Consider the following 24,295-nt stretch of genomic DNA (forward strand, 5'->3'; position numbering starts at 1 on the left):
CCCAGAACCCCCACTGCAAGGGAGTCTGGGATATGCTTCCACGCTGCAGTATGGAAGTGGAAGAGAACATAGCAGGGGACAGAAATGGATGCTGAATGCCAATAGACAACATAACCATGGGGAGATAAGGCAGATAACTAACCAGGATAAGTGTCCAAATCCCAGTTAAATGGTAACAAGCAGTACCAGCAAGGTCACAGGAAAGAGAGAACAGTATTGGTGTGATCTGGACCTTGCAGAATTCTGGTCAGGGTGTGTAGGGGGATGTGGTAGAGAGGTCTAGGTCAGGAAAATCAAGAGGTGGAACAGTGCAATGGTATCAACCTCTCTCCTGGCATGAAGGCTTAAAAATCTCCAATTTCTTTTTTCTTGAATGGGCCCTAGGTTCCATGCATTATACCAAGGATGTTTTACATGCAGTGTTTCCATTCTTCCTCTGAATGTTATTTCTTCTCATTTTAGCTTCAGAGAGCCTTAATAACCCACCTCAGGTCACACAGCTATTAGGCAGCTGAGCCCTGTTGCTAAACCCAGGTTAGGCTGACACTGAAGCCAGTGTGCCCAGTTGCTAAGCCACACTGCCTCTCTCTGCAGGGGAGACTGAGGCCAGGTTATCATGAGCCATGAATGCCAAGCTAAGGATTCTGAACTTGATCTCAGATGGTAAGAAGTGTCGCTAACGGGCGGTGTGAGAGCAGGAGTGTGACGTGGTGGAGGTGCAGAGATGAATGTAGCAGGAGGATGTGGGCTCAACCCGCATGAAAAAGGCTAGACACAGCAAGAGATGAGCTTTTGCCCCTCACGGTTTTTCCCTTCATTTCAAAGAGAGTGAACTCTCTGCTTAACAGGTCCTGAATCCCAGGTGATTTTAGGTTTTCATTTTGGTCAGTGAAGCAGATTCCTTCTGAAGAGCATTTTCCCTTCACTGACTGATAGTTTTTTTGTTTTGTTTTGTTTTTTTATTTATTTATTTTTGGCTGTGTTGGGTCTTCATTTCTGTGCGAGGGCTCTCTCTAGTTGCGGCGAGTGGGGGCCATTCTTCATCGCTGTGTGAGGGCCTCTCACTATTGTGGCCTCTCTTGTTACGGAGCACAGGCTCCAGACCCACAGGCTCAGTAGTTGTGGCGTACAGGCTTAGCTGCTCTGTGGCATGTGGGATCTTCCCAGACCAGGGCTCGAACCCGTGTCCCCTGCATTGGCAGGCAGATTCTCAACCACTGCACCACCAGGGAAGCCTCACTGATAGTTTTGATCTTAGACTATGGCCCAGGATCAACCTTCCAATACAAGTCGTTCTCTCTATTTCTTTTTCTTATTTATTTTTTTAATAAAATCCAAAGAAAGTAGAGGGAAGGAAGAAATAAAGTTAGCATAAATTATATAGAAAATAAATAATAGAGAAGATCAATAAAATTCAGATATTGTTTCTTTTAGGACATTAGTAAAATTTTTAAAACCTCATATTGATACTAATGAGAAAAAAAGAAAAAGGCATGAAAAAATCATTATCAGCAAGAAAAAGGGGACATGGACATAGATTACATAGACCTGGAAAAGTTTACAATAGGGTAATATGGACAACTTTTTGCCAATTTGAAAATGTTGAAGTAATGGAAATTTCTAACAATATAACTTTCCAAAACTAAAGAAGAAATTAAATCTTGAATAGTCCTATTTTCTTTTTTTTTAATGTTTATTTTTTATTTATTTTTCTCATTAGTCATCCATTTTATACACATCAGTGTATACATGTCAATCCCAATCTCCCAATTCATCACACCACCCCCACCCCCTGCCACTTTCCCCACTTGGTGTCCATACGTTTTTTCTCTACTTCTGTGTCTCAATTTCTGCTCGGCAAACCGGTTCATCTGTACCATTTTTCTAGGTTCCACATATATGTGTTAACATACGATATTTGTTTTCCGCTTTCTGACTTACTTCACTCTGTATGACAGTCTCTAGATGCATCCATGTCTCTACAAATGACCCAGTTTCGTTCCTTTTTATGGCTGAGTAATATTCCATTGTATATATGTACCACATCTTCTTTATCCATTCGTCTGTTGATGTGCATTTAGGTTGCTTCCATGACCTGGCTATTGTAAAGAGTGCTGCAGTTAACACTGGGGTGCATGTGTCTTTTTGAATTCTGGTTTACTCTGGGTATATGCCCAGTAGTGGGATTGCTGGGTCATATGGTAATTCTATTTTTAGTTCTTTAAGGAACCTCCATACTGTTCTCCATCGTGGCTGGATCAATTTGCATTCCCACCAACAGTGCAAGAGGGTTCCCTTTTCTCCACACCCTCTCCAGCATTTGTTGTTTGTAGATTTTCTTATGATGCCCATTCTAACTGGTGTGAGGTGATACCTCACTGTAGTTTTGATTTGCATTTCTCTAATAGTGATGTTGAACAGCTTTTCATATGCTTCTTGGCCATCTGTATGTCTTCTTTGGAGAAATGTCTGTTTAGGTCTTCTACCCTTTTTTGGATTCGGTTGTTTGTTTTTTTAATATTGAGCTGCATGAGCTGTTTATATATTTTGGAGATTAATCCTTTGTCCGTTGATTCATTTGCAAATATTTTCTCCCATTCTGAGGGTTGTCTTTTCGTCTTGTTTATGGTTTCCTTTGCTGTGCAAAAGCTCTTAAGGTTCATTAGGTCCCATTTGTTTATTTTTGTTCTTATTTCCATTACTCTAGGAGGTGGATCAAAAAATATCTTGCTGTGATTTATGTCAAAGAGTGTTCTTCCTATGTTTTCCTCTAAGAGTTTCATAGTGCCCAGTGTTACATTTAGGTCTCTAATCCATTTTGAGTTTATTTTTGTGTATGGTGTTAGGGAGTGTTCTAATTTCATTCTTTTACATGTAGCTGTCCAGTTTTCCCAGCACCACTTATTGAAGAGACTGTCTTTTCTCCATTGTATATCCTTGCCTCCTTTGTCATAGATTAGTTGACTGTAGGTGTGTGGGTTTATCTCTGGGCTTTCTATCCTGTTCCATTGATCTATATTTCTGTTTTTGTGCCAGTACCATATTGTCTTGATGACTGTAGCTTTGTAGTATAGTCTGAAGTCAGGGAATCTGATTCCTCCAGCTGTGTTTTTTTCCCTCAAGACTGCTTTGGCTATTTGGGGTCTTTTGTGTCTCCATACAAATTTTAAGATTTTTTGTTCTAGTTCTGTAAAAATTGCCATTGGTAGTTTGATAAGGATTGCATTGAATCTGTAGATTGCTTTGGGTAGTATAGTCATTTTCACAATATTGATTCTTCCAATCCAAGAACATGGTGTATCTCTTCATCTGTTGGTATCGTCTTTAATTTCCTTCATCAGTGTCTTATAGCTTTCTGCCTACAGGTCTTTTGTCTCCCTAGGTAGGTTTATTCCTAGGTATTTTATTCTTTTTGTTGCAGTGGTAAATGGGAGTGTTTCCTTAATTTCTCTTGCAGATTTTTCATCATTAGTGTATAGGAATGCAAGAGATTTCTGTGCATTAATTTTGTATCCTGCAACTTGACCAAATTCATTGATTAGCTCTAGTAGTTTTCTGGTGGCATCTTTAGGATTCTCTATGTATAGTATCATGTCATCTGCAAACAGTGACAGTTTTACTTCTTCTTTTCCAATTTGTATTCCTTTTATTTCTTTTTCTTCTCTGATTGCCATGGCTAGGACTTCCAAAACTATGTTGACTAATAGTGGTGAGAGTGGACATCCTTGTCTTGTTCCTGATCTTAGAGGAAATGCTTTCAGTTTTTCACCATTGAGAATGATGTTGGCTGTGGGTTTGTCATATATGGCCTTTATTATGGTGAAGTAGGTCCCCTCTATGCCCACTTTCTGGAGAGTTTTTATCATAAATGGGTGTTGAATTTTGTCAAAACCTTTTTCTGCATCTGTTGAGGTGATCATATGGTTTTTCTCCTTCAATTTGTTAATATGGTGTATCACATTGATTGATTTGCATATATTGAAGAATTCTTGCATTCCTGGGATAAACCCCACTTGATCATGGTGTATGATCCTTTTAATGTGCTGTTGGATTCTGTTTGCTAGTATTTTGTTGAGGATTTTTGCATCTATATTCATCAGTGATATTGGTCTGTAATTTTCTTTTTTTTTAGTATCTTTGTCTGGTTTTGGTATCAGGGTGATGGTGGCCTCATAGAATGAGTTCGGGAGTGTTCCTTCCTCTGCAATTTTTGGAAGAGTTTGAGAAGGATGGGTGTTAGCTCTTCTCTAAATGTTTGATAGAATTCCCCTGTGAGGCCATCTGGTCCTGGACTTTTGTTTGTTGGAAAATTTTTAATCACTGTTTAAATTTCATTACTTGTGATTGATGTGTTCATATTTTCTATTTCTTCCTGGTTCAGTCTTGGAAGGTTATACCTTTCTAAGAATTTGTCCATTTCTTCCACGTTGTCCATTTTGTTGGCGTAGAGTTGCTTGTAGTAGTCTCTTAGGATGCTTTGTATTTCTGCGGTGTCTGTTGTAACTTCTCCTTTTTCGTTTCTAATTTTATTGATTTGAGTCCTCTCCCTCTTTTTCTTGATGAGTCTGGCTAATGGTTTATCAATTTTGTTTATCTTCTCAAAGAACCAGCTTTTAGTTTTATTGATCTTTGCTATTGTTTTCTTTGTTTCTATTTCATTTATTTCTGCTCTGATCTTTATGATTTCTCTCCTTCTGCTAACTTTGGGTTTTGTTTGTTCTTTTTTCTCTAGTTCCTTTAGGTGTAACGTTAGATTGTTTATTTGAGATTTTCTTGTTTCTTGAGGTACGCTTGTATAGCTATAAACTTCCCGCTTAGAACTGCTTTTGCTGCATCCCATAGGTTTTGGATTGTCGTGTTTTCATTGTCATTTGTCTCTAGGTATTTTTTGATTTACTCTTTGATTTCTTCAGTGATCTCTTGGTTATTTAGTAACGTATTGTTTAACCTCCATGTGTTTCTGTTTTTTACGTTGTTTTCCCTGTAATTGATTTCTAATCTCATAGCGTTGTGGTCAGGAAAGATGCTTGATATGATTTCAATTTTCTTAAATTTACTGAGGCTTGATTGTGACCCAAGATGTGATCTATCCTGGAGGATGTTCTGTGCGCACTTGAGAAGAAAGTGTAATCTGCTGTTTTGGGATGGAATGTTGTATAAATATCAATTAAATCTATTTGGTCTGTTGTGTCATTTAAAGCTTGTGTTTCCTTATTAATTTTCATTTTGGATGATATGTCCATTGGTGTAAGTGAGGTGTTAAAGCCCCCCACTATAATTGTGTTACTGTCGATTTCCTCTTTTATAGCTGTTAGCAGTTGCCTTATGTATTGAGGTGCTCCTATGTTGGGTGCATATATATTTATAATTGTTATATCTTCTTCTTGGATTGATCCCCTGATCATTATGCAGTGTCCTTCCTTGTCTCTTGTAACATTCTTTACTTTAAAGTCTATTTTATGTGATATGAATATTGCTACTCCAGCTTTCTTTTGATTTCCATTTGCACGGGATATCTTTTTCCATCCTCTCACTTTCAGTCTGTATGTGTCCCTAGGTCTGAAGTGGGTCTCTTGTAGACAGCATATATATGGGTCTTGTTTTTGTATCCATTCAGGAAGCTTGTGTCTTTTGGTTGGAGCATTTAATCCATTCACGTTTAAGGTAATTATCGATATGTATGTTCCTATGACCATTTTCTTAATTGTTTTGGGTTTGTTTTTGTAAGTCCTTTTCTTCTCTTGTGTTTCCCACTTAGAGAAGTTTCTTTAGTATTTGTTGTAGAGCTGGTTTGGTGGTGCTGAATTCTCTTAGCTTTTGCTTGTCTGTAAAGCTTTTGATTTGTCCATCGAATCTGAATGAGATCCTTGCCGGGTAGAGTAATCTTGGTTGTAGGTTCTTCCCTTTCATCACTTTAAGTATATCATGCCACTCCCTTCTGGCTTGTAGAGTTTCTGCTGAGAAATCAGCTGTTAACCTTATGGGAGTTCCCTTGTATTTTATTTGTCGGTTTTCCCTTGCTGCTTTCAATAATTTTTGTCTTTAATTTTTGCCAATTTGATTACTATGTGTCTTGGCGTGTTTCTCCTTGGGTTTATCCTGTATGGGACTCTCTGCGCTTCCTGGACTTGGGTGGCTATTTCCTTTCCCATGTTAGGGAAGTTTTCGACTGTAATCTCTTCACATATTTTCTCGGGTCCTTTTTCTGTCTCTTCTCCTTCTGGGACCCCTATAATGCGAATGTTGTTGCGTTTAATGTTGTCCCAGAGGTCTCTTAGGCTGTCTTCATTTCCTTTCATTCTTTTTTCTTTATTCTGTTCCACAGCAGTGAATTCCACCATTCTGTCTTCCAGGTCACTTATCTGTTCTTCTGCCTCAATTATTCTGCTATTGATTCCTTCTAGTGTGGTTTTCATTTCAGTTATTGTATTGGTCATCTCTGTTTGTTTGTTCTTTAATTCTTCTAGGTCTTTGTTAAACATTTCTTGCATCTTCTTGATCTTTGCCTCCATTCTTTTTCTGAGGTCCTGGATCATCTTCACTATCATTATTCTGAATTCTTTTTCTGGAAGATTGCCTATCTCCATTTCATTTAGTTGTTTTTCTGGGGTTTTATCTTGTTCCTTCATCTGGTACATAGCCCTCTGCCTTTTCATCTTGTCTATCTTTCTGTGAATGTTTGTTTGCTCTTTTTCTTGTACTTTTTTTTTTCTTTTTAGTGCTTTGATAATGACATTGATGATTTGATTTAACTTCCTACCTGAGCTGCTTTGGCCATGGTAGTCAGTGGGAGTGGGCCAGCCTCTGCGGAAATGGACCATGAGATGTGATGGTTCTAGCTGAAAGGAGCAAGTTCTAGGACAATGGATGCATTTTCGAATCAGAAATACCTGGTTTGAATCCCTACTCTGCTTCTTTGTGTTTGGGACTTATAGGACTCTGGGTACCTTCAGCTTCCTTGAGCACCAGTCTCCTTTACAGAGTAGGGTAACGATGCACAGACCCTCATCAGGTGGTCAGAAGGGCTCAATGAAGTCATGTGTGTGAAGCATTCATCATGATTGGTGTGCATATGGTAGGAGTTCTGTAAATACTGCTCACTTTCCCGTTTCTGCTTTTTGCGAGCTGTGTTAGGTGGTGCTGACCAGCTGAAGTCAATTGGTGTGTACGTGGTCTTAATGACTTAGCCTCTAGGGTTTTCTCTCCTAGTGACCCTGGTCTGATCCCCTCCCTCTGGCCCCCAGCAGCCTCAAGGTAGACAGAGGCGCATTCCAGGGCTACCTAGGAGAAGGGCCAGTGAGCCAACCCTGAATCATGGTTGCCTCACAGTGAATAAAAACCCTCACCAAACACCACGTGATGGTGTTTGAGTTTATCTAGCCAGTGCAGTGCACCCACCCAGTCCTGAAGATGTGTCTCTCCTTTGCCATCATGGGTGGAGTGCACTCCTTCTCAATCAGTAAGACCCTCTGACACGATCTCCTTGACAGCTCCCACTTCTCTGCCAGTGCAAAGAGCTTGAGGCTTTTTGTAATTCTCCAAGCATCTGGCCCATCTTATCCAGATGACATTTGGAATTTTAATCTTCTAGTTACGGGTTTTCATAAATCTGGTTTGAAATCTCACTGCCAGTCTCCTCTGCTGTGGGAAAATGGTTTTAAAAAGATGTGGGGAGAGGGTGGTCCATGCATGTGTGGAGATAATTAGAAAGTGCAGGGGGCTTTTTGCAAGGGACTTTGGGGTCCAGAACTCACTCTGTCCAAGCACTACGATGGGTGCTTTACATAGGTTATCCTGAAGCTCCTTTTACATGATACCCATTGTACATATAGAGGAAAAACTGAGGTTCAGATATATTGAGTAACTTGCCTGAGGTTACCAGGTGAATGGTGGAGGGGGTTTTTGAGTCTAGGTTTAACTGACTTCAAAGCCTGTAGCTTTTCCAGTACACCTGACTGCCTCCCATTCATCTGTGGGTTCCTCGAAGCAAAATCTCCAAATCTGTAGATCTGAAGTACTGGGATTACCCTCGCTGGTGTTCTTTTAATCCCTCTAGCGCTCACCTCCTCCAGGGGGTTAAGGCAGGAGAGGTGAGCACAGGCTGGGCTCTGAAAGACTTTGCCAGGGTCTTGAGAGTTGGGACTTCATGTTCAGGGTCATGGGATGAGATTGAAAGTTTTGGCAGGAAGCGGCATGGATCAACTTCAGCAGTTATTAAAGTCCCACCCTGTGGCAGATGTGACAGTCCTTGTCCTTTTCCTGTTGGTTGATTGGAAGCATTCTTACACCCATGTGAACTCTTAGGTACTGTTATACCTTCGAGGACCGCAAGGATCCTAGGCCCCCAGGTGGGGAACTACCAGTGGAGAACATTTTTATAGGATTTAGAGGTGAGGGAGAGTAAAGAGGGCATTCCGAATTACAGATCCTCACTAAGTCCATTCTGTAAATGCTCAGTGTTGTGTCCCTGTCACCAAAAGTCTTCTAAGACGCTATGACCCCAGGTGAGTAGAACAAACCACCCAATGGGTCCCGGTGTGGGCAGAAGTGTGCGATTTGGCATCAGTTGCCTTGTACAAGGAACGTGTCATCTCCCTAGACTGGCCAAGCTAGGTGCCGGGCTGTAGCTCACCTGGACATCTGTACTGGTAGGGGGAGAGGGGAGGCTGGGGGATCCCCTTGAGCTTCAGCAGGTCTGTCTCCTGCCTCTGCCAGGATAGTCCAGCATTTGCTTTTCTCTCCTGCAGAGCACCTGCAAACTGTTAGGGAAGAATGTTCCTTAACATTCAGACAGATGGGCATCTGTCCTAGACGCAGCAGTCCCAGTAGCAGGAAGAGAGCAGGTGTGTGGGTGCTGTTCAGACCCTTTCTTTGTCTCCCCCTTGCCTTGTTCCACATATAGTGATGAGGGCATCAGAGCCCTGAGAGACTTTGTGTGGACTCAGCAGTCAAGAGGAGGCCGGAACACGTGCCTTTTCAGGAGAGGAATTTGATGGAGAAATTGTTTTAACTGCCCGCCCCTGGGTTTCAGCCCAGGGCCTCAAACTTGGAAAGAAGAGCGTATCTTGGCAGTTTCTCAGAGCCCAGGGGAGCCCCACGTCTTGTACTAAATTGACACACTTGGTTTGATTGATGCAGGTGTGACATTGGTGATGGTTTTACAATGTTCCTGACCCCAGCATCCTCCCCATTATCCTACTGCACCTCCGTCCTCCTCACAGCGAGACCCAAGTTCCCCTCTGGCAGAACTGAGTGTATTGTACTTGCTGGCAGTTCTGTTCAGACGGTGGCACTGGGCCCACTTCTGACAAGTCCAGTGGGGTTTTGTGGGGTCCTCTGGATGTTCCAGCACTTAGGGGTTGGCCCACAGCCTTACAAAAGAAAGAGGGCTCCAGCTGGCTGCTCCCTCCTAGACACATCTGTCGGTATCTTCAAGGTTCTTAGACCCCCAGGGTTGGAGAAGCAAGGAAAATTCCCATTTCCCCCAGCATATCAAATGTAAATCAGTTCTTCTTCTCATTTCTAGGTAGATAACCTGTGACCGGCTTAGTAAATTCCTCTTCTGACCAAATGGTTTTACTCTGAAAATCCAGGCCCTGAACCGATCTTAATCTTAGTGTAAGGTGTAAGCTTAGTGTGAGTCTAACTTGGTAGCTTGGGGATTCCTTGGAGAGAGAGAGAGAAAGGGAGAGAGGGAGGGGGAGAGAGAAGGAAAATAGATGTTTGTGTCTATGTGTGTGCATGTGTGAATAGGTGTATTTGTGTGTACGTGTGTGTGTATTTTCTTTGGAACCTCTTTGTGCTTTCATTGTACTCTGATTAAACCGTGAGGGTGTGTGGAAGTAAAGTTGGGATCTCCAAACACCTGGGATCCCAGCCCAAACTCTAGACTTGGGTCATTTCTGTAAGCTCACAGCTGCAGAAAATCTCCCCATCCCGGACAAAGCTTGAGGCCAAATGAACATTAGGGTCTTACTTCAGGACCCAAAGTATTTAATTAGTGTCCCATACGTTTCTTCATGGAGTTGTTAGGTCTGAGAATTTCAGAAGCACAAAAGAGAACTTCATTTTTCCGGGGAGGTTTCGTTTTTTAACCCCTGAAGTAACCTCGCAGTTTATTTTTCCTCGTCCGATTGCAACCTCCCAAGTTGCTGACATTTCACCCTTGAAATGAGCCAGTTTTGATCAGGGATATGGCAGCCAGACAGGTCATCTTTACTGTCTGTGACTTAGTCCAACCAGTTTGGCAACAACAGGGTCCCATCCAGTGTGGGGAGTGGAGAAGGGTAGGCACAAAGGCGGCCTGCCCCCTGACTGTAGCCAGCACACTGGCCCTTTGCTCCCTGCACCCATTGGGTCTCCCAGAAAGCAGCTTTCTTGCCAGCCATCTACTGCTGTGGGGATAAGGTTCCTGCTGCCACCCTCTGGCCCCTCCCCCTTTGCTGTGTCTCCTCCAAGCCCAACATTCCTCCAGATTGTTAAATGATAAACAGTTTGTTTTCACTGCCTCCCACTTTCCTTTTCCTGTTCCCCGTTTAAGGCTTACTTCTCCCTAGGCAGACTGTCGCCGTTGCTGCTCAGGGTCTGAGTCTTTCCCAGTAGAGAATGTCAGTTTCGGGTTCCACCCGTGGAAGTATGATGTCCGTAGCCCACCTCGTGGACCATTAGAAGGATGTGGCTGAACTGGTGGCCTCTTTAGGCATGAGGACAAAGAGGCCAGTGAGTCTGTCTGAGTTTGAATCCCGACCCCATCACTTACTAACTATGGCCTTGGGCAAGTTATGTCACCTGGTGAGCTTCAATTTCTTCAAAATGTAAAATGGACAGAATAATAGTCCCAAACTATTGCTGTTGTGAGGATTCCAGTAGAAGTGCCTGGAAAGTGCATAGTCTAGTGTATGTCACATAGTAGGGGCTTACTAAATAAGAGCTGTTATGTCACATAGTAGGGGCTTACTAAATAAGAGCTGTTATGTCACATAGTAGGGGCTTACTAAATAAGAGCTGTTATGTCACATAGTAGGGGCTTACTAAATAAGAGCTAAGATAATTGCTTTTATTTTAATAATCATCATTGTCATCATTATCCATCATCACCCTCTATCTGGAGGAGAACAGCCAGGGTGTGAGAGAACTGAAACCTTGTTCTGCAGAATATTTAGAGGAAGTTGAAACACTTTCATTATATACAGACTCATGGAAGAGATGCTGTGCCACCTTCTATCTCCCAAGGGCTGGTAGGATTCATCTCTGGGCTTCTCCCCATCAAACAAAACCAAAATTTAATTTAGCAGAAGGAAGAGCTTTCTAAGGTAGTGTCAGATGGCTTCCTAGGGGTTGGGGAGGTCTTCATCCCTGGGAGTTTGGGAAAACTTGGCACAGGGTTTGATTAGGGGATTTGTGCGTCAAGGAGGAGGGAGATTGGGCAAGAGGGCTTCCAACCCTAGGACTGTCTGATTTCGGTTCCTGTGCTATTTGTTTTCTGGGAAAGGCCACCTAGCACAGAAGGTATCATATTCCCTACTTATACAGCGACTTGATGTGATTGCTGAGGGCTCCCCTGACCACTTGTGGTTTGTAGACTGGCTTCTTACTATATCTTTTAAATAAGGCTATGTCCGTGCTTTAATTTTGGCTTGGATGAGTAATTAATTCAGGATACTTAACAAAGCAATTAGGCCTTATTGTGCTGGCATAGTGTTCATTCATCCTGGAGAATGGTTTTGTGGGGACAGGAAGGGTCCGTGGAGATGGGCCGCTTGCAGGACTTTTGCTCACCCACACTCACAAGCCTGCTAGGAAAGCCTGAGTTGCGCGAATGTAGCATGCATCTTCATTCGCAAGAAGCTAGTGAGACTGACTACAGAGCACACACAGAGGTGAGCAGACCCATCTTCTGTTTGTTATAAACAGTCATTTTGATCTCAGAGAAAGGCTTCCTCTCCGTTTCTCTCCAGGTTTGTTGTGTCCTTGTGCAAAGACAGTTGTGCGTTCCAGACTGGGGTTTATTTTTACCAGCGATACAGATGTTTCTGCTCTTGTGCAAGATTTCATTAAAGCTCAGCCAGCGGTTTACTGTGGCAGGAGACTGCCAAGGTTAATATTTCTGCAATACATTCCCTTCTGTTCATTCTTGGCACCAGCAAACTCCCAGGTGGGCATACACTTTATTAGTTATATGCAGCATATCAAATCTATGCAGTGGAATCGCCGGCACATCTGTTGAACTCAGACAGAGCCTCTGATTGCACAGAGTACCTTAGTTTTGCCTTGAGAACCAAGCAGGGGGCTGTGTCCTCTGGTGAGTATCGGCTCACCCTTTCTTGCCCCTCTCTAGTTGCAGAGGCTGCCACAGCTACTCAGTTTGGGACCGGGACAGAGGACAAGAGAGCACTTGGCAGTGAGAAATGCTCTATCCTTCCAAGTGATGTCCTGAAATGGTGGGAGCATAGCTTCATGATGAGGACAGATGTGGGTTCAAATCCTGTGCAGCTTAGATGAGTCACTTATCTCTCCAGAGTATCTGTTTCCTGATCTGTGCAACGGGTAGTAATCCCTGCCTCAGAAGATGTCATGAGGATTCATTGAGATGCTGCATATAATTAATAGAGAGGAGGCAGAATGCCCTGGCTCAGGAGAGCACCTGTGAGCGGGAGCTGTCCGATGACTGCTTGGGAACGCTCTAGTGGCAGAGGACCACAGGCCCAGGAAGCCCCCAGTGCTACTCTCTGCTTTGGCAATGGAGAAACTGTTTACAACAGAACCGGTTCTTCTACCTGCGAGCACCAAGGAGCCAAGTTAAAAATAATAGCAGCCCGACTTGTTTGGTGTGTGCTTCCTCTGCCTCAGCCCATCTGTGGCTGGTGGAATTGGGAAGTGGTCAAACAAGCATGGGCCTTGTCTAGGAACATTTGGCAAGGGTAAGGAGAACTTGGAGGAGGGGAGGGCCGGGATTAAGTGCGAGACAAGGGTGAGATGTTTTAATGTGATCTGTGGCCAGGGCGCTTAATGACTTTTGCCACTGATTTTTTGAGTTCAAGTCTGCCGGTTGGGTCTGAGGGGAGAGAGCCAGACCTCATGCACTTCGGGGTGGTGTGTGTGTGTTTCTGTGTTTCTTCATGTCTCTGCTGCCTTGTAGGGTCATCTGGTTGAAAGTTTATAATGTTCATCCTGGCGTTGTAAGACTCCACTGAAGAAGGGACTGTAGAAAAACTACTTATTTTCAGTTATATTTTCAGCAAACATATGTCTCGTTATCTAGGATTCTTTTTTCAGTCAGTGCTCTGCAACCCGTCCTTCTCACACACCACAGTGCAGTGGCCATTGAGATTCCTAACCTTGAGTCTTGCAGCATGTCCAAGTGCTTTTTGAATCATCGACAAATGACAGTCTTGTTTATTCCATTTGAAATGCAAGGTAGATTTTATGCCCATCTTGACATAGTCAGTTGCTCGTGGTCAAATCTGTGAATGGTGTTGGGAGGGGGTGGAGCGCTTTATTAATCAGAATATTGTGATAACCAGGACATTCCATTTCTTGGCTGTACTGGATGACAAATGACACCATGGATAATGTGTTCCCTGCTGGTTTCTTCTTAATCCATCAAGTCCATCCATTCTTCCTTCTATCCTTTCATCCATCCATCCATCCAACAAACACTTATTGCCACTTGAATTGGCACTAAACTTGCAAGGGAATATGGAGATAAAGATCATAGCTCCTGCCCTCAGAGACCTTAAGATGTGAAATAGGAGTCAAGACCCTTAAGAACCTGGATGAAAAGCCCGAGGGCAATTTTTGGGGGGAAGAGTGGTATTTGAAACAGCTGCTCTTTGAGAAATACACACGATTCCAATTTGTGAAGGCTGTGCATTCCCGCTGCAGGACTAAGGGCCCAGAGCCTGGAAAGAGGTGGTTCTCTATGAGGAATTGCCAGGAGTTGCACTTGGCTAAAGTGAAGGGGAGGAGCGGGATATAACTGTTACCAGCTTAAGTAACACTTCTTAAAAGTCAAGTTAAGCCTTTGAGACTTGATTCTGTAGGTACTGGAGATTGCTTTCCTGGTAGGTGTGGCCAAGGGCAGACTTTCTGGCCCTCCTTGAACATGCTGATAGATTCTGAGAGGACTTCCAGTTTTTAACAAGTAGGTGTTAGCCGAGAGATGGGGGGCAGTCTCATGACAGGTGGTGGCCGGTTCAGCCGCGCCAGGCGTACGTAGCACTGTCTCCGATTCCTCCCTTCATGGCTGCTTCTTCCTTTCCAAAGCTCTCCTTACTGTTCAGTTTTTCTCACTTTTGTTGACAGTTTTCCCACTGTGTTCAGGCATTCCTGTAAGACCTGCTCTCTAGCCTCACCTCTCCGCCCTCTAGGAATTTGGGAGTTTGGAGAAGGGGTTTCAGCCTCCATGACCTCTTCTATGTTTGGAATCTGTCCCTTAGCTATAAATAAGGCTGTTGCTTAGTGCCAGTATTGATGGTATTTGCAGTTGTCCTCTGGGAGATGGGCTCAGACGAATAGCCCATTTTCAGGAGGACATGGCCATTCGGTGACAGCTGTTTATGATTCCTGTTGACTAGGCCCAAACCTGAACTGTCGCTGGCATTAAAATTTCACGTGCCGTGAGCCGCTTGTCCTTATCTGGTTGTCTCTTTCCATTTATTTGAACTATCTAGCCATGTTTATCGAGGTTCTTCAAAAAGATGAGCTGCGGAATCTTGAGGGAATTCTGCGTTCTGGCGGCTGGGGTTTTCCCTAGCGGACCTCTCGTTCCCCCAGCAGCCCTTTCAACTGGGGTGTTCACACCTCCATTTCACAGAAGAGAACACTGAGTGTCAAAAGGTAAATTGCTTGCCCAGAGTCACCAGGTCAGTCGGTAAGTGACAGAGCCAGAATTCAAACCAGCCAAAATTCTGCCTGGCGTCAAAGCCTGGATAATTTCCATGAAACCATGCGTGTCTGATTTCTGAACCTGGAATGTCACCCCAGAGGGTTTTATTTATTTATTTTGTCCCCTGATAGTTCAGTCACTTGTAGTTAAGTAGTTGATTGAACATGCGATTTTTAAAAGCTCGTTCATGCTGAATTTGCCTGGGTAGCCACAGCGTTCCATCTTTATGGAGTTTCTTTCCCACACCCTTAGATGAAAATAAACAAGGTCCTAAAATGTCAGGCGAGATTCCTTCTGGCTTTATAATCTAATGTATTTTGTAGATGGCTGAATTCTCCAGTGAACTTCTCATTGGAAAATATTCCTTTCCTGAATTCTTTTTCTCCATCAAAGGGATATTACATGGTTTGTGATAACTCTTTCTTAGCGGCCTTGACATTGAAGTTCTGTGTAGGAAATGATCCTGCATCCGTCACCTCTGCTGTCATCGGATCCCTTTCATCTCAAGTACCTGCACTTCTTCAACTTAAACTTTGGGACAGGATCAGGCCTGGGGCCAGGGGAAAAGAATGTCTTGATTTCTACATTAATGGTGATTCTTAGGAGGAAGAAGGTATAGTGGTTAAGAACCTGGTCTTTGAAAGCAGAAGACCTGGGTCGACTGTCAGCCTTGCTTCTTGTTAACTGCTGGACCTTAAGCAAAAAACATCTCTAAATCTCAGTTCTCTTATCTTTAAAGTGAAGATTCATTTCTGGACAGGGGGTGGAGAATTGATCGTAATATTTTCGTATCGTTTTTGTATGCCACCATTTGCTAATATTTTGAGAGATGAGAAAAAGCAACGCTGGAAACCTTCTTTTGTGGGACATACTTAATAACCATGCTGCCTCACTCACCAAATAATGCAGATTTTCTAAATATTAAGAAGTAACCTGGGTGTTGATGAAGTGATCTTCTCTCCTCCTTTCGGAGATAATTATTCCTATATCTGTATATAGAGCGTGATCTGATAGTTCTCAGTACTACCAAGGCATCAGAATTCTCTAGAGAACTTTGAAAAGAAAGGCAGATGTTTGGGTCATTCAAACCTACTGCATCACTCTTTGAAGGTGGGACCTGGGCATCTGTGTTTTTTAAAAGTTCCCCAGGGGACTCTGCCCTGCTCATGTAACTGGCATATTGGGTAAGTGTAACGTGTGGATTGTGGGCAAAGCCCATGAGTTTTTTTTCCTGCCACGGGAGGAAGGCTCTCATAGCCCATGGCCATTCTGCTCATTCATATAGACAGTCCCGTGGTCACAATAACTTGCAAAGATAGCCTCAAGTGAGAAACTAGAGTATCCCCCCTCTATAATACTTAATCAAAGCTCAAACTTGAATTGTCAGGCCCCTGCAGAGGAAAAGTGAAAGCAGTCCGCCCTCCCCAGCCGCCGGGGAACTACGCAGAGGAGAAAGGGGCTTACTCAATGGTGCCTCCCTGAGCTCATTTCCTGCTCTGTTGAAAGCTGAGTCTTTCTTTTGTGGAGCACTTCAAGGGCCACTTCATAGGAACCCCTGATGAACCCTGGTGTGCGCTCCCTCCAAGAAAACACCAAATCTCTTGCCTCAACAGTGTGGGCTGCAGGCTAATCCCAGCCTGTAACAGTCTCCTGACTCCATCACTGAAACCGTCCATCATACCCTCCTCCCTCATCCCTCCAGATTCTCAGGGCAGGAGTCAGATCTTAGACCACAGAATCTCTAACTGCAGGCACATTCATCTTAGGCTTCCCAGGGACCCCACTGATGCACCCCTGACCCAGGTTTGAGTGAATGGGTAGAGCACGTGCTCATTGCACAGTGGTCTCCAGTGATACCCTTCTCCCCCAAATTCTCTTTCTCCACACTTTTTCATCTCTTTAATATCCTCCATCTGATGGAGCAGGAAAAGTCTTGAAACTGGCTCTCCAATATTCCTTTGTTATTTTATTTATTTTTTTAAGGAAGTTAATTAGTTAATTAATTATTTAATTATGGCTGCGTTGGGTCTTCGTTGCTGCGCGGACTTTCTCTAGTTGTGTTGAGCGGGGGCTACTCTTCGTTGCGGTGCACGAGCTACTCATTGCAGTGGCTTCTCTTGTTGCGGAGCATGGGCTCTAGGCGCGCAGGCTTCAGTAGTTGTGGCGCACGGGCTTAGTTGCTCCGCGGCATGTGGGATCTTCCCAGACCAGGGCTCGAATCCGTGTCCCCTGCGTTGGCAGGCGGATTCTTAACCACTGAGCTGCCAAGGTAACCCCAGTATTCTTTTGAAATCCTGCATTTTACACATTTGTCCCAGGCTTGCTTTGGTGTCTCTGTTTAAGCTCAGACTTCAAGGCAGTCCACTTTGTCATGCTGAGTGACCTGCATAGCGGCCAGTGGCATGGGCTGTCAGGTCCGAAAGGCTTTGTTTTCAGACCTTGAGTAAGTGTTTTAACATCTCTGGACCTCAGATTCCTCATGAGTGAAAGTCATAGAAACTAACTCAATTTGTGAGGATTAAATGTGACGTATGCGTGTAAAAGGGCTTAGTGCCTGACATGTAGGAAGTGCTGTGCAGTACCCATTATCCAGTTGAGTTCAGCTGAAAGTCTAGCCATCTTAGCTGCCCTGTTTAAAACTTCATTTGCTGATGGGCAGCCAGCTGGAGAGGGGCTGCGTCACTGCTGCTCCTTGGAGAAACACTTCCCTGGCTCAGCCAATTCCTTGTCTGGAAGCCACCGGGAAGGTCCCATTGAGAACTGCTTACAAAAGCAGGGTCACAGGAGCTAACAGAATTAAGCAAGTTATCAGGCAGTAGGAAATGCAGTTAGATTTGCATCTGTGAAGCAGATGGCCAGCACAAGATGATTGAATTAGTTTTATTATGTTTGGGGAAATTAATTTGTCACTTTAATTTTTTCTTTTGTTTTTTAAGAAAGAGACGTGATTTTGTTATCTCTGGCCAAAGTGATTTGTAGAAAGAGTGTATCCTTTAATGGAAAACAAGGGATGCAGTAGGACCTTGAAAAACCCTTGCCTTCTAATTGTCTATTACTAGTTGGTACAATTCTGTGTATAGAATGTGGCCCAGAGAACAGAAATGCTGCCACCTATTGCTGGTGAAAGCTGGGCTTGTGTTTCCAATCATAGGGAGGATTTTTTGTTCCCCTTCAAAATCTCAGACCATGGGGCCACTGGGTATTAAATTCACTTTTGGAGAGGTTTTTTACATACTGAAGATCTTAGGATCTGGTGTGTTCTAATTTACATTATTAATTACAGTATCTCACGTCACATTTTGATCTGGTTAACTTGAGGGACCCTCAGGTGTTTTGATTCCTTCTTTTAAAGGTGAGGAAGAATCAAATGCAGAATCTTTAAGAACAAATGGGATCTTTTGAGTTGGGGCCCAGGGTTGTTAACTGGGAGATTCCCAGCACTTATTCTTTGGGCACAAATAGTTCTTTCATGGCCCTTTTGAAAGGATCAAAGCACAACCTGGAGTTTTGAATGGCCTTTTTTTTCTGTTAAGTCCTTTTATCCTTAACAGTTACTAATGAGCATTCAAGGAGACTCACCCATGCAGAAAGAGTTTCTGGTACATAATAACTAGGGTATAGACTTTATATACATTACATCCATGTATGGGGGTTGGTGTGTGTGTATAAGTGAATGATGTTTCTGAAATTCTGTGATCTCAAATCTAACTTCAGGGAAGGCATTCTGCCCTTGAAATGGCTAAATCAACAGTCTATCCATGGGTGGTTAAGAGTTCAGTTTTCAAACCTGGCTGCACACTATAGTCGATGGTGGAGCTTTGTGTGTTATCTTTTTTAAGTAAACTTTTCAGAAAATTTAAATCTACTCTAAAAGCTGTGAAGATAGTACAGAGAGCTGTCATACACCCCACACCCAGTTTCCCCTATTGTTAACAACTTGTATGGTATGTTTGCCACAATTAATGAACCAATATTAAAACATCATTAACTAAAGTCTGTACTTTATTCAGATTTCCTTAGTTTTTTAATCTAATGTCCTTTATCTGTACCAGGACCCCATCCAGGACACCTCATTACATTTAGTTGTCATGTCTCCTTAGGCTTTTCTTGGCTGTGACACTTTCTCAAACTTTCCTTGTTTTGGATGACCCTGACAGTTTTGAGGAGTACTGGTTGGATATTTTGTAGAATGGCCCCTCCCAATTGAGATCAGTCTGATGCTTTTCTCATGATGAGACTAAGATTGTGGGTTTTGGGGAGGAAGACCAGAGATGTCAAGTGCCACTTTCATCACCTCATATCAGGGGTACCTACGATCAACACAACTTACGGATGTGGATGTGTTGATCATCCGGGTGGGTTGGTCTTTATCAGGTTTCTCTGTGAAGTTACTCTTCCCCATCACTTCCATACTGTTCTCTTTGTGCAGCCCACACTTAAAGGAGTGGCAATTCACGTTGTCAAAGGAGTGGCAATTCACATTGTACCTCCTTGAGAAGAGAATATTGACATAAATTATTTGGAATTCTCTTTGCATGGGAGATTTTTCCCTTCTCCCCATTCATTTATTTATTTATTCATTCAACCTTTTATTTCTCAGTATGGATTCATGGATATTTGTTTCATACGTTGGGCTTTAATCCAATACTATTAATTCTTTATTACTCTTGTTGGTCAGTTGTTCCGGCGTTGGCCATTGGGAGCTCTTTCATTTAGCTCCTGTGTCGCTGTGACAAAACCCCATTCATGTGTTTTGGTGCGGGGATGTAGCCTGCCTTTCTGGCACTGTAATGTGCTCCAGGCCCATCTGAATATTTCCTGTCGCAGCCCAAGAATCAGCCGTTTCTCCAAGAAGCCCTGGTTCCTTATATTGGTAAACAGTATTAGAAACCAAGATGTGGGCACTGGGTGTGCTTGTTGCCACTGGGATATCATTGTTTGTAGATCTTTTCAGTTGACAGAACAAGGAAATAAATGTGTGCATACTAAGGCATGTATCTATAAATATCGTATCTAGGTTAAGCTAAACATTAGTTTATACCGATATACTATATAGGTCAGCATATAGTTATAGTGAAACTATAAACTATTATTTAGTTTGTAAACTAGAAATAGTTTATAATGTATAGAGCGCTTCCAACTCGAACCAGGTAGCACAGGGATGATTCTAGCCTTCCTCCCTTGCTGGTCTGTAACCTCCCACTCCAGCGGTAAAATCCCCTGTGAAACTTCTTAAACACCCCTGTGCCAGGACCCCATGTCCTGAGGTTGATTTAGATGCCTACCTGGGACCTGCGCATCTGTATTTTAATAATCTCTAGACAGGTTGAATTTTTCCATTACAGGCTCATGGTGCCATGCACTCATCTTTGTAGCATTTGCCACAAGTGCCCTCTGACATCTTTTCCTTTATTTTTACTTGACATCCTTATTTGACTAATACCTGACCCTCCCTCAAGATAAGAAACTCCATGTCCATTTTGATCATCATTCCATCCCTAGTAAGTGGGTATATGTATATAGTGGGTCCTCAATAAATATTTGTTGAAGGAATGAGTAAAATTAAATACAGTGTGAATGAGGAGGGAGGAGGAAACGAAATGATTTATCGAACCCTTCCTACATGCCAAATGCCTTTGCAGATGCTTTCAAAATATAGTCCAGTTCAGGGATCTGAACTGGGTCTGACTGACATCAGAATCATGCCATTTCTGTCAAGGAATTCCTACCACTGGAAGCGCCTTGCCTTGTCTCCTGCCTTGCATGTCACTGGAGCTCCCACTGGCCTGCACGGAGCTGTGTGGGTGGCCCAGGAGGAGGCCAGAGGGGGAGAAATGGCAGCACCCACTTAGAGCCTCACCTAGTCCCCATTAGGAAATTGACTCCTATTTGGTTTGGGGAGGGGGGTGTTTTTTCCTGCCTTTTCATGCTCACAATGAAGGTGACATTGATTTACGATTCAGTGGGTTGAAGCCGGGAAGGGAGGGTTCTATGGGTAGAAAAGATCAATTAAATGATTATCCCAGCTGCCACACACTAATGCCTTTCTTACTGAATTTCAGAATCCAGGAAGCAGAAGGCCACCACATTTAGCCTTTTACAGGAAATCTAATTGCCAACTTTGTGATGCCAAGTTTTATTAAATTGGGAAGAGTCAATCTTAGCGGCTGGCAGTTTCAGACATGACGGAAAGCTTCCCACTGGCCACCTGGAATTCTAAATGAGTTCCTCCTGTTCCTTTTTGGGTGCTTTCGCTGAAGTTTTATGAATTTAACACTTTTGTGATTTATATCTTTGTGATTTTTATTTGGGGTCCAGGGTGCTAGGGCTTAAAGCTTGGCAAGAAGTCAAAAGATACTGGATTCCTACTCTGTGCTAGGCGCTGGGCTGGTGGCTGGGGATTCTAGCCAGGAGAAGAACCACAGATTTCTGTTGTTTATAGAGTTCTCCACCTGGAACGCTCATCCCCTATTTCAGTGGGTTCCAAACTGTAGTGTGCATGAGAAAAACCTGGAGAGCTTGTTCAAGCCCAGACAGCTGGGACCCAACCTCAGAGTCTCCGATTCAGGAGGCCTGAAGTGGGCCCTGAGAATCTGCATTTCTAACAGGTTCCCAGGTGATGCTGATACTGCTGGTCTGGGACAACCGTTGCCCTGAGTCTCTGCATGATTGCCGCCATTTTGTCAGTTAGGTCATTATTTCAGTGTCAACTCCTTAGAGAGGCCATTCTTGAGTTCCCTGACATAGGATCCCTCCTCCCCTCACCATTCATTCTCTATTGCATTTTTTTTTTTTTTTGGGCCGCACCGCGCCGCTTGCAGGATCTTAATTCCCCGACCAGGGAGCGAACCCGGGCCCCTAGCAGTGGAAGCATGGAGTCCTAACCACCAGACTGACCGGGAATTCCCATCTACTGCATTTGCTTTATAGTATGTATCATTCTCTGGTATTAACTTGCTAATCAGTTTATTGCCGTTTTGTCTCTCCCACTTCTCATCCTCCGTAGAATAAAGCCCCATAGGGCTCTCTTACTCACTGCTGCCTCATCCCAGCCTAGAAGGGTGCCTGCCCCAGAGTACGTGCTCAGTAAGGTCTTGAATGAATGAAGTAATTACAAGCATAATGAGTCTTAGAAAAGAGGGGCCTAGGACACCATGGGAGTGTAACAGGTAGCCCTCAGGCGGGGAAAGGCACTGCATTGCATCCTACAGGGAGCAGTTTCTGGGTGTGGCCTTAGTGTCAATTTCAAGCACTGCACACCAGCGTTTTGCCTGCAAGGTTGTAGGCTGTGGGGTCTGGTGGGAGATTGCAGTCGGCCACTCCAGATTTGTTTAATTTTTCCATAGCCTTTCCATGGTCCTGTCCACACTGAAAAAAGGCCATCTGAAGAGCAGATCAGAATTCCATCTAGCAGGCAATCCCGGCACAGACCGGTTTGGTAAGCTCCCAGGTCCCAGTCGCTGAGCTTAGCAGGAAGCGAGGCCTGCCTGAAGTAGACTGCTTCTAGGGACCTTCCTCCTGAAGTCTCCACTTGCTGCAATCTGGAACCCGAGGACCCTGCACAGACAGACTTTTCAAAACCTTTGCAGTTGAATGAAGGCTCACACTCTCTTCCTTTGCAGGAGCGAGACCTCTGGGTAGAAACATGCAGGTTCCTCTCCATCAGCATTTTTAGAGAAATGGAAGGGCAGGCACAGTTGTGCCTCCCTTTGACAAAAAGGATGTCAGGCAGAAGACAAGACACGTGAGGGTCCCACGCAACTAATGGCTTAGACAAAGGTTTTCAAAACCTCTCTGCAGAAGCTGAAGCATCAGGCTCCTGCCCTTGTGCTGTCTGGTTCAAGTGAAGTTTGTACAATCCCTCGGCCTTTGCCCAGCCTTTGCCAAGCATGGGAGAGGGGGGAGCCATTCCCTAGGTTCGTTTGCCTGGGGCAGCAAAAGGAACTGTGATTTCTTTCCCTCGAGTGTGTCATGAAAATATAAACACAGTTCGATTATTTTGGAGGGCGAAGAGAATGGGGTGGGGGAGATGAGGGGGGAGAATGGCAGCAGTGTAGAACTGCGGCTGAGGGCCAGAGGGCTGCCCAGCGGGTTGTGGTAACATAAGCTGCCGCTATTCAGGAGGTGGCCTGTGTAAGAAAATCTGACCACAGTGGGAGCATGACTTCAGCTAAAATTAACCTTCGAGGCTTCACACGCCTCCGCAGTGCTTTGAACTAGACACCCCGGGAGGGCGTAGGCCATGGACTGCAGGGACCGAGCGTGGGCTGTGGGTCGAGCCATGCCTGTAAGCATCAACTTGTGGGTTCCTGCCCGGGGAGAGAGTCGGGATTCCTGCAACCATTATAAAATGGTAAGCCACCTGGAGGGCCACTGGCGGGGTCCCTGGGGAGAGGTGATGAAGTTTGTTTGAATTGGGGCTTGTGTTTAGATACAGTTCTAGTTTATTTTCTACACTTGTTGGGACCCCAGCTCTGAGCTGGCTTTTCATCTGCAGAATGCTTGGCTGAACTAACTGCCATCTCGTTGTCACTTTTTGTTTCCTGTGTCCTCGCAGGGTGAGGACCCAGTGGTGTATTTTTAGAGCAGGTAGGGAAGAATCTGTCTAGAAGCTGTTGACGGCCTGAAAAAATACAGTCGCATAAACCAAAGGCAACAATCTGGAGGGCCGCAGACGCCAACAGGTGTGGCAGGTCTGGGTGTTTTCTCAATTGTGGGCCTCAGCAGGTGCAAACGGGAAACAAGACTGACCTCTGTAAAGGTCTGAAGAGGTGTAAGGGAGTCCTCCAGGGGGCTTCACTGCAGAAAGGATCTGTTTGGGAGGTAACTCGAAGTGATTTCCCATCCTGTGAGACCAGGAATGGCCCAGGCAGGGCACCGCTGACCTCCCCCACTGCTGGTCGGACAACTTGGACAGGATCTTTCAAGCCGGACAGCAGCTGCCCCTGTGGCTTTCCATTTACTGTGGGGAATCCGTTTGGGATCTTGCAACACAGAGCAAAAAGGCAAGATGTATTTCTTTTCCTTTATGTCTCCTTCACCTTCAGACAGTTAATGCGACCCTGGGGCCAATGGCAGTCTTGATGCTTGTGGCAGAGGGGCGCCCTGGTTTGATAATCAGACCAGTCACTTTGCTGTGTTTTCGTTTCGCTCGCAAACAACGGTGTAGTTTATCCTCCCCTTCCCAGAATGTATCCCTGCCCCTCCCCCCAACTCAACTTTCTAGGCAACATTGTTATAAGGTGTAGAAAGGATGCATTTTCTGGGGAAGAGCGAATTTCTCTTCTTTGTTTAATGATTACTGGGTATAACTGACCTTGGAATGCTTGATTGTAAAATGTTTAAGCCACGAAACGTTTGCTTAGGTGAGGGGGTAGTCTTGCCCTTTACGTGCAAGGGTATGAATGG

The 24,295-nt window shown here is 44.2% G+C and overlaps 1 protein-coding gene across 14 annotated transcripts in view; it reads left to right on the forward strand.

The window, feature by feature from the left end:
* The window catches only part of NAV2 (neuron navigator 2), a 761,975-nt gene that overhangs the window by 436,207 nt on the left and 301,473 nt on the right, over positions 1-24,295 (forward strand). Inside the window, exon 1 of one of the 14 annotated variants that reach the window (XR_014267933.1) lies at positions 6,174-23,240. The exons of the other annotated variants lie outside the window; for them this stretch is intronic. The gene's annotated coding sequence lies outside the window, so the exon portion shown is untranslated. Of the gene's footprint in view, positions 1-6,173; positions 23,241-24,295 lie in introns of those variants that run through there. 14 annotated transcript variants of the gene reach the window in all.

The sequence above is a fragment of the Balaenoptera physalus genome (genome assembly GCF_965194825.1).
Source record: "Balaenoptera physalus genome assembly, chromosome: 10".
NCBI lineage: Eukaryota > Metazoa > Chordata > Mammalia > Artiodactyla > Balaenopteridae > Balaenoptera > Balaenoptera physalus.